Source organism: Trichosurus vulpecula, chromosome 2 (assembly GCF_011100635.1).
Source record: "Trichosurus vulpecula isolate mTriVul1 chromosome 2, mTriVul1.pri, whole genome shotgun sequence".
Classification (NCBI taxonomy): Eukaryota; Metazoa; Chordata; class Mammalia; order Diprotodontia; family Phalangeridae; genus Trichosurus; species Trichosurus vulpecula.
Window position 1 is genome coordinate 440,102,869 of NC_050574.1, and position 7,671 is coordinate 440,110,539.

The 7,671-nt window shown below is 40.6% G+C and overlaps 2 pseudogenes; both read right to left on the reverse strand.

The window, feature by feature from the left end:
* Positions 1-5,518: 5,518 nt before the first annotated feature.
* LOC118837324 lies at positions 5,519-7,439 on the reverse strand (annotated as a pseudogene).
* On the reverse strand, positions 6,567-7,321 carry LOC118840286 (annotated as a pseudogene).
* Positions 7,440-7,671: the final 232 nt, after the last annotated feature.

A 7,671-nucleotide genomic window follows, 5' to 3' on the forward strand; every position in this document is an offset into this window, starting at 1 on the left:
TTCCTTTTTTTTTTTTTTTGGTGATAATCAAACTTTGGATATAATTTACCCTTGTTTGTTCCTCTATCTTTTAAAACATGAAATTATTAGGGAGCTAATAAATTTATTAGCTGTGGTTCTGCTTTTGGCACAGAGTGCACTCTAACAGATGCCTGAGTAATTAAAATAATTACTGTATCTTGCCCCTGTGACAGTCATCAGAACTGCAGACAGGGATATGTTCCCTGAACTTTTCTTGCATTTCTTCTTTTTTGCCCAGGTAAAATATTCTGATGATAATATCACTTCTGTTTCTTCCATTTCACCATTGTCTCTCTCCTCTGGTTCCTGGTTTTTCTCACAAGAGTATCTTGTTAATAGATAATATTATTTCACTTCCACTACCCCCATCCCTTTAAGTATCTTATTTCTATTGAATAAGGCATACCACTCTAGCGCCATATTTTCATCATGATGTTATCCCACCAAATCTCAAAATTTGTCTCTTTACATGAGTATCTCTAGTTCATGCTTCTTGTTTACCCACATTTGGTACATTTGTGTAGAGACAATTGAAGCCATGGGTTTTATCGTCCATTCTTTTCTTGAATTTTGATTTCTGTGAACTTTTGAGCATCTCTGTGCTTGGCATCCTGATACCATCTGACTCCTACTAAGAATTGGCTATATTTTAATCCACAATACCTCTTCCACTTTTTAGAGGCATTTTCTTTCCCTCAACTGACCCAACAGGCACCTTACAGGGATGACTATGGGTGAGTCTTATACTTAAAGAAATATAATGTAATTTCAAGGTCTCCTGAGAAAGTACTTGTGACCAAAATAAAGCCACTCTCACAAGACTTAGTAATGCCTGAATTTCCATCATTTGAAATTCATTCCTTTGACTTAAAACTTTATCTTCTCTTGTAATGTAAAAATTGCAGAATTTTATCAGTTGTTTACAGCTTAGTGTGTGTGAATCTATCAAATCCTTTCCAGAGACCAAGTTATTGAAGGGGGTTACAGAATATGAGTACACCAGGCAACTAAATGCAAGGATAAAAAAGAAAATTTATTTTGGCAGAGTGAGTTATTACCAGCAGAGAGAAAGAACGCAGAAAGAAAAGGCTGTGACTTCGCCTTTTTTACAATTTTCCTTGTCCTAGAGATGATTTTTCAGATAAGAATGTTTTTATCCTCCAAGTAGGCAACCCTTTGTTGGAGACTCTAGAATCAGTGAAGAGTTCTCTCCAACTGAAAGAAATGCTAGTTTAAAGGAATAAACTTCAACAGGTCTGCCAGTATTTTCATAATGATCTTATCGGATACATGTGTGGAACCAACACATTTGGTTCATGTGTTGGGCCCAATACAATAAGCAAGAGAATGTATTCTAGAAAGCACAATGCTCATTTAAGAAATACACTTTGTGAGAGAAATGGCACTTTAAAAATAAAAATCAGGAAAGGCAGCTGGATCAGATCAAGTACATACTAAGAAATCCATGCTGAAGGGGACACATTTTTTTAAGGCATTTAAAGGAACTGGTTCTCAAAGCTATCTGAAAGAGAAAAAAATTCCAAAGGAACAGGAAAGATCACAGGGTGCTCACAAAAAGAACTGGATGTCCCGCAGACATCTTAAACTAAATATGTCCCAGAGTGAACTAATTACCTTCCCCTTCCCCCACCTCACTCCCCACATATTGTCGTATTGTTTCAGTTGTATCCGACTCTTCATGACCCCATTTGGGGTTTTCTTGGCAAAGATATTGGAATGTTTTGCCATTTCCTTCTCCAGCTGCTTTTAAAGATGAGGAAATTGAGGCAAACGGGGTTAAGTGATTTTGTCCAGGGCCACAAAGCTGGTAAGTAAGGCTGAGTTTGAACTCCAGTCTTTCTCACTCCAGGCCTGGCACTCTGATTCATTGCACTACAAAGGGTACCACCATCCTCCCAGTCACCCAGGCTCACAATTAGGTTTCATCCTCAACTGCTCATTCTCTCTTACTCCCCACATCCCATCAATTGCCAAGTCCTGTTCTATATTCATAATTTCTCTACCACTGACCCCCTTCTTTCCTTTGAAAGTGGGGTCACTACTTGATGCAGGTCCATTCAGGTCTTCATCACCTCACACCTGGACTATTTTAATAGTCCTCTGCTTGGTTTCCTTCCCTCATCATTGCCCACTCCAGTCATCTCCCACTCATCTATCAAATTGATCTCCCTAAAGCTCAGATCTGAGCATTTCAGCCTCCTCTACTCCTCATTCAATAAATGCTAGTGGCCCCTTATTACCTTCTATAAGAATTCTTTCTTGATTCCCCTTAGTATTACAGCCTTCCCTCTGTTGATTATCTCCCATTTATTCTGTCTATATTTGTTTGTACATAGTTGTTTGCATCACACTGGGAGCTCCTTGACAGAAGAGACAGGGTTTGGTTTTTGATTTTTTTCCCTCTTTCTTTGTATTCCCAACATGCAGCACAGTACCTGGTGTGTAGTAGGTGCTCAATAAACGCAAAATGACTTGTCCTACCACCGTTTTATGCTTTCATTCACTCCTCCTGTGCTGACATATTAGCATGCTCTCAGATAACTATCTCCATTACTGTCTCAGCTATATGATTCTTAAAGCAATTCTTAATAAGAAAAATAGAAGCTGAATTTCCTTACTCCTTTTTAACTCAGCTCATGTAAAGTAAAACCTCTGGATACAAAATCTACAATTGACCAATTTGATTGGATTACAGTTCTGCCTTTAACAAAAACAGAGACCTCTCTCTTTAGAAAGAAATCTGAAATATTCAGCTGTGCTTTGGAGCCAAAGGGAAAGGAGAGTGGTGTTCTAATGAGGAAATCTGCAGAGTATTAAAATTGAGTCATTCATTAGAACAGGCTTTTGTGAACTTGTTACAGGTTCTTCATTAGCAGAAGGCTTTTAAGAGAGTTTAAAGAGCTTTTTAATGCAAAATGAATAATTCATCTTGTTTCCATATTTTCTAAACATCTGACATCATTCATGAAATAAACAGACATAAAATCATTACTTGCTTCCAGTTTATCCAAAGATTTTAAGCAACACTTATGTATGAATCAGAAATTTCAGCAATTCATTTATTACCGTTTCCTTTTGTTTCCTACAAATGTAATCTCACACACAAAACCCATTTTATTACCGTGTGTAAACATGCTTGATTAACTCCTAACTTACTTGGAGTTTACAAGGCAATCCTGGTCTATTTGTAAAGCATGTAGAACAGTCCTAAGGGCCTTTGACAAAGACCAGATTTCTAGGGAGACAATGCAAATGCAGAGAAAGAATCTAAATCTTCCTTAAATACCAAATGACCCTGTGGTCAACACCTTTGAACGATTCACTCCAGGCTCCTTGAAAGCCACTTTGGAGGTGAAGACTTTATACTTCCTCTGGCTTGACTGGAGGTCAACATTCACACAACCTTGTGCAGCACAGAGCCTGCATCTCCCCCAAACCAGGCACACACTCTACCCCAACAATGTGAGTAATGGATTCCATATCCTGAAAGGAACAGTTCAAATAGCCAATCAGTGAGAACACCAATAAGAGACAATTGAAAAACTAATGAGGTGAAAAACTCTTCAATCATTGAAAAGGGAAGAAAAAAAAATTACTCCATCACCATAGAAACCAATATAGCCAAAATGATTCCTATTCCATAGCCACACATCAATTCTTTAGTAATAGAAAGAAACAGGAAGAAAGAAACATATCTCTTAGATTCCCGGGGTGTACAGCTGGGAAGGTGCCCTCAGGATATCATCTAGTCTTTTGTTAAGTCATTTTTCAGTCACGTCTGATTCTTCATGACCCCATTTAGGGTTTTCTTGGCAAAGATACAGGAGTGATTTGACATTTTCTTTTCCAGCTCATTTTACAGATGAGGAAACTGAGTCAAATAGTGTTAAGTGACTTGCCTAGGGTTACATAGCTAGTATGTGTCTAAGACCAGATTTGAACTCAGCAAGATGGGTCTTTCTGACTGCATGCCCAGATTCTCTCCATGCCACCTAGTTGCTTTCTTATCTAATCTACACCAGCTTTAAGCCTTCTATTCGGATGAGAAGCATTTTGATTTCCAGATTGGTAGGAGGAAGGAATAGGAATGAAACTCCTACTCTTGCTTCTGGATTCTTCAAATGCCCCCTCAAGACACAGCTGGGCTAGAACGACAGCTTGTCTATGCCCTGGCCCATCTGAACCGTAGAGGGGCATTTGTGGTGTGGAAGGGAGAAACCAAGAGGGACTGTGAGAAACCAGTGTTTGAGCATGGGAGAGAAAGATTCTATTGTGAATTAATACGTGCTGGAGCCAAGCCAGAGAAAGGACAGGGCAAGAGAGAAAGACTCACAGTAGCCATCTCTACTTCTGGTCTCTCCCAGCTAGAATCATGGGTCAATGGTACTTATTTCCTCTTACTCCTTTAAAGAATACAGTATACCACCCCTTCCCCACCCCTCCCCACCTTCCACACATAGCTCAGTCTACCATTTTGTGACTCTTTTCCCCCTTCAAAACTAACTACCCTTACAACACATCTTTAAAATGTTTTTTTATTAAAAGCTTAATATCGAATATCAATGCAACCAACTAGACTTGCCTAGCGACTATTTACATTTAAATTAATTTCAATAGATGAGGTATCATAACACTATCTCAGTCATCCCTCCAAGTCGGAATGCTTTCTCTTTTCAGTTTCATTTCCTTTCCCTCATATAATCCTAGTTAGCATGCACTCTATTATTTTAATTCTCCTCTTTTTACTTTGAGTTATTTCATAAAATTCTTTCCACGTTTCCTTTATAGCAGGGCATTGGAAGTCAGTTTTGACAGCAAAAAATGAAATCCCTTGCATCTGTCTCCTTAAGCTCCTGGAAGCTTTGAAATAGTTACTACAGTAATAAGGGGCAGTCTGCTCTTTCTTTTTCCCCCGGCAGCTAGGTAGTGTAGTCGATAGAGCCGTGGGTCTGGAGTAGAGAAGACTTGAGTTCAAATCCAACCTCAGACATTTACGAGCTGTGTGATCCCGGGCAAATCAAGTAACCTGTTCGTGCCTGTTTCTTCAACGGTAAAATGGAGACAGCATCTACCTTGTGAGGATCAATTGAGATATTTTTAAGGCTTAGCAGAGTGCCTGGCGCTTAACACGCACTATATGATTGTTCCTTTCCTTTCCTTAAAAAGGGGAGAGCAGAATTCTCATGGAGAGTGAGCAAATGGAAGCAGTAGAGGAACGGCCACCTCGGCCACTGCCATGATTTGGGGGAGGGATTAGGATGAAACCGTAGAGATACAGTTAGATGAGAGAAGCTGTAGCTTCTTGAGTGAAGAATGAGGCTAATGGCATTTCCTCCTCTCCCATTTTCATTTACTCTTCCCCTATTAGGGAAGTTTGGCGGGGGAGGGGGTGGAGGGGTGGGAAGGAGGAGGATCAGAAAAGGCAAGAGAGAGGAAGAAGTTTCTTTCTTGGTGACTTCTCTCTCAGCCCACAGTCCTATTCCCATGCTTCTTCTCTTGTGTCTAAACGCAGTATCTCAGAATGTCCGGATTCTCTCCATGCATGAATGTATTCATTGGTGCTCAGCTGTCCCCTGTTCAGTCTCCATTTCCACACAGCTGAGAAGATATTTACAGCATATAATGCTGTCTCCAAGAAGCCAAAAACCATAGCAGTGATTTCTGCTCCAGTTTTATTGTTCAAAGCAGCAAGTACTATAGAGGCAATAAAGAAGAAGGTGCTGTGTCCACTGTTAACCAAATCTGTAATATTCCAGTTGATGTGTGGTATCCTTGTATGAAGACCAAGACTGAACATAAGCAGCAAAATTCCAATTATTACAAATGCTTTGCAACTCAGAAATTCAAAGAAATAGAGTCTTTCACACAGGGAACATTCCGTGATAGTTTCTAGGCTGATGAATACAATCAATGCCAAAATCACTTGGGAGAACTTGAGGCGGCCCCGGGCACATGGAATAGATGATCAGGGTGGCAGCAGAGGTTGCCCAGTCCTCAACCCTGGCTCAGGGGCTCCCTGGTGGGCTGGTAGGGGCTGCTGGCCCGGGAGATCATGGAGATGTTCCTGATTACAATGTAAGTTTATTGCATATAAATGACACAAGTTTTCTGTAAAAGAGAAGTTATACATAGTCAATATTTCACAAACAAATCTAATGGTTTCAGATATTTAGGGATAAATCTAAATCATTCTTGCCGCCCCCACCTTCTCTGGAAAAAAGGCAAAAAATCAATAAATGGCCCAACTGCGGGGAGCGTTATAGGATCAGTGAGGAATTATCAATAGAAGAAATTCAGATAACACATTGTCATCAATGAAATCTTTGCTCAGATTTTTTTCTTCTTAGTGCCTTTCACCATACACACACTTCTTCATTCTCATCTCCTTTCATTGGGAAGTCACCTCACTGGACAGAACTGGGGCAACCCTGGGGAGGCCTGTGGCCTCAACATACACATGGCACAAAACCAGTCCTGGTCAGTGTCATGAGCTAACACCCTGTCTCTCTCCTTCATCTCTGCTGCTACCACCACTTTTCAAAACAAATGCCCTCTCTGGGGACCTTGCAGGTTTCTAGATGGTGAGAGAAGTGTTCTATTATTGGTGGTGGGCCACAGAGAAAATGCAAAGTGTCCTTGGAGATGTGCTCCTCCAAGATCCTTGTCAGGGCTCCTTCCCTCAGTAACATATGATAGAAACTCTTCACTGATTTCTTTAGTCTGTTATGTAACATAGAAACTACACATGATTTTCCCAGGAAATGCATTTGTTAAATTGAGAAAGCTTTTCTTAAACAACAACTCGGCAGTATGTTTTGCACTGTACAACAGTCTGACTCTTCCCATCTCGTAACTAGTTCCTTTGTTCTCCAGATGTCTGTAAAGATCAGCTACATGAAGCAGGATGGAATTGAAAGGGATCTCCACTCCACCAACTATGAGCACCAGGTTCACAGGAGAATCTGAAAGCTGAGGGTCAAAGAACTCTACCCCAACCGGAAGGGCCACTTCAGAGCCAAGAGCACACTTGGTATGGACCCAGAGAGAAGGAGGATGGTTGGTATATTTCACTGCTAATTCCAAAACACTTTTCTTGTTTTAGCAGGCTCAGGCTTGAACAAATCAAGAATCCACCAGCCATGGGAACACCAGGAATAAAGAAATCAACCTATTGGCGGGCTTTGAAAGTAAAATCTTTATTGGCAACCAGCAAATGGAGCCTTCAGACAGTTTCTGATTCATCGGTAAGCCCACACACTGTAGCAGAAGACACAATCATTTGTGACACTTGTCAAGCGAGCCAGATTCAATGTACTGAGCTAGACTGAATCTGAGCGGATCATGGAGATGTTCGAGGCTTCGTCTTCAAAACAGTCCAGTTCCAAGCTGCTCCGCATTCTGGCCACCCTCTGCAGCCCGGCCAGCCTGGTCTGATGGCCTCAGATGCCCTGAGCCACAAAACTTGATGAGGCAATCAAAGTAAGTGACTTGCCTGGTGTCATACAGCTAGGTAAGTTCTTAATAAATGCTTTTACAGTCATTCATTCATTCCCTATGATTTTTTAAAATAAACAACATGTCAGCTTAATAGTTATTTTTCAAGTAAACTATCATAGACAGGTGCTACAG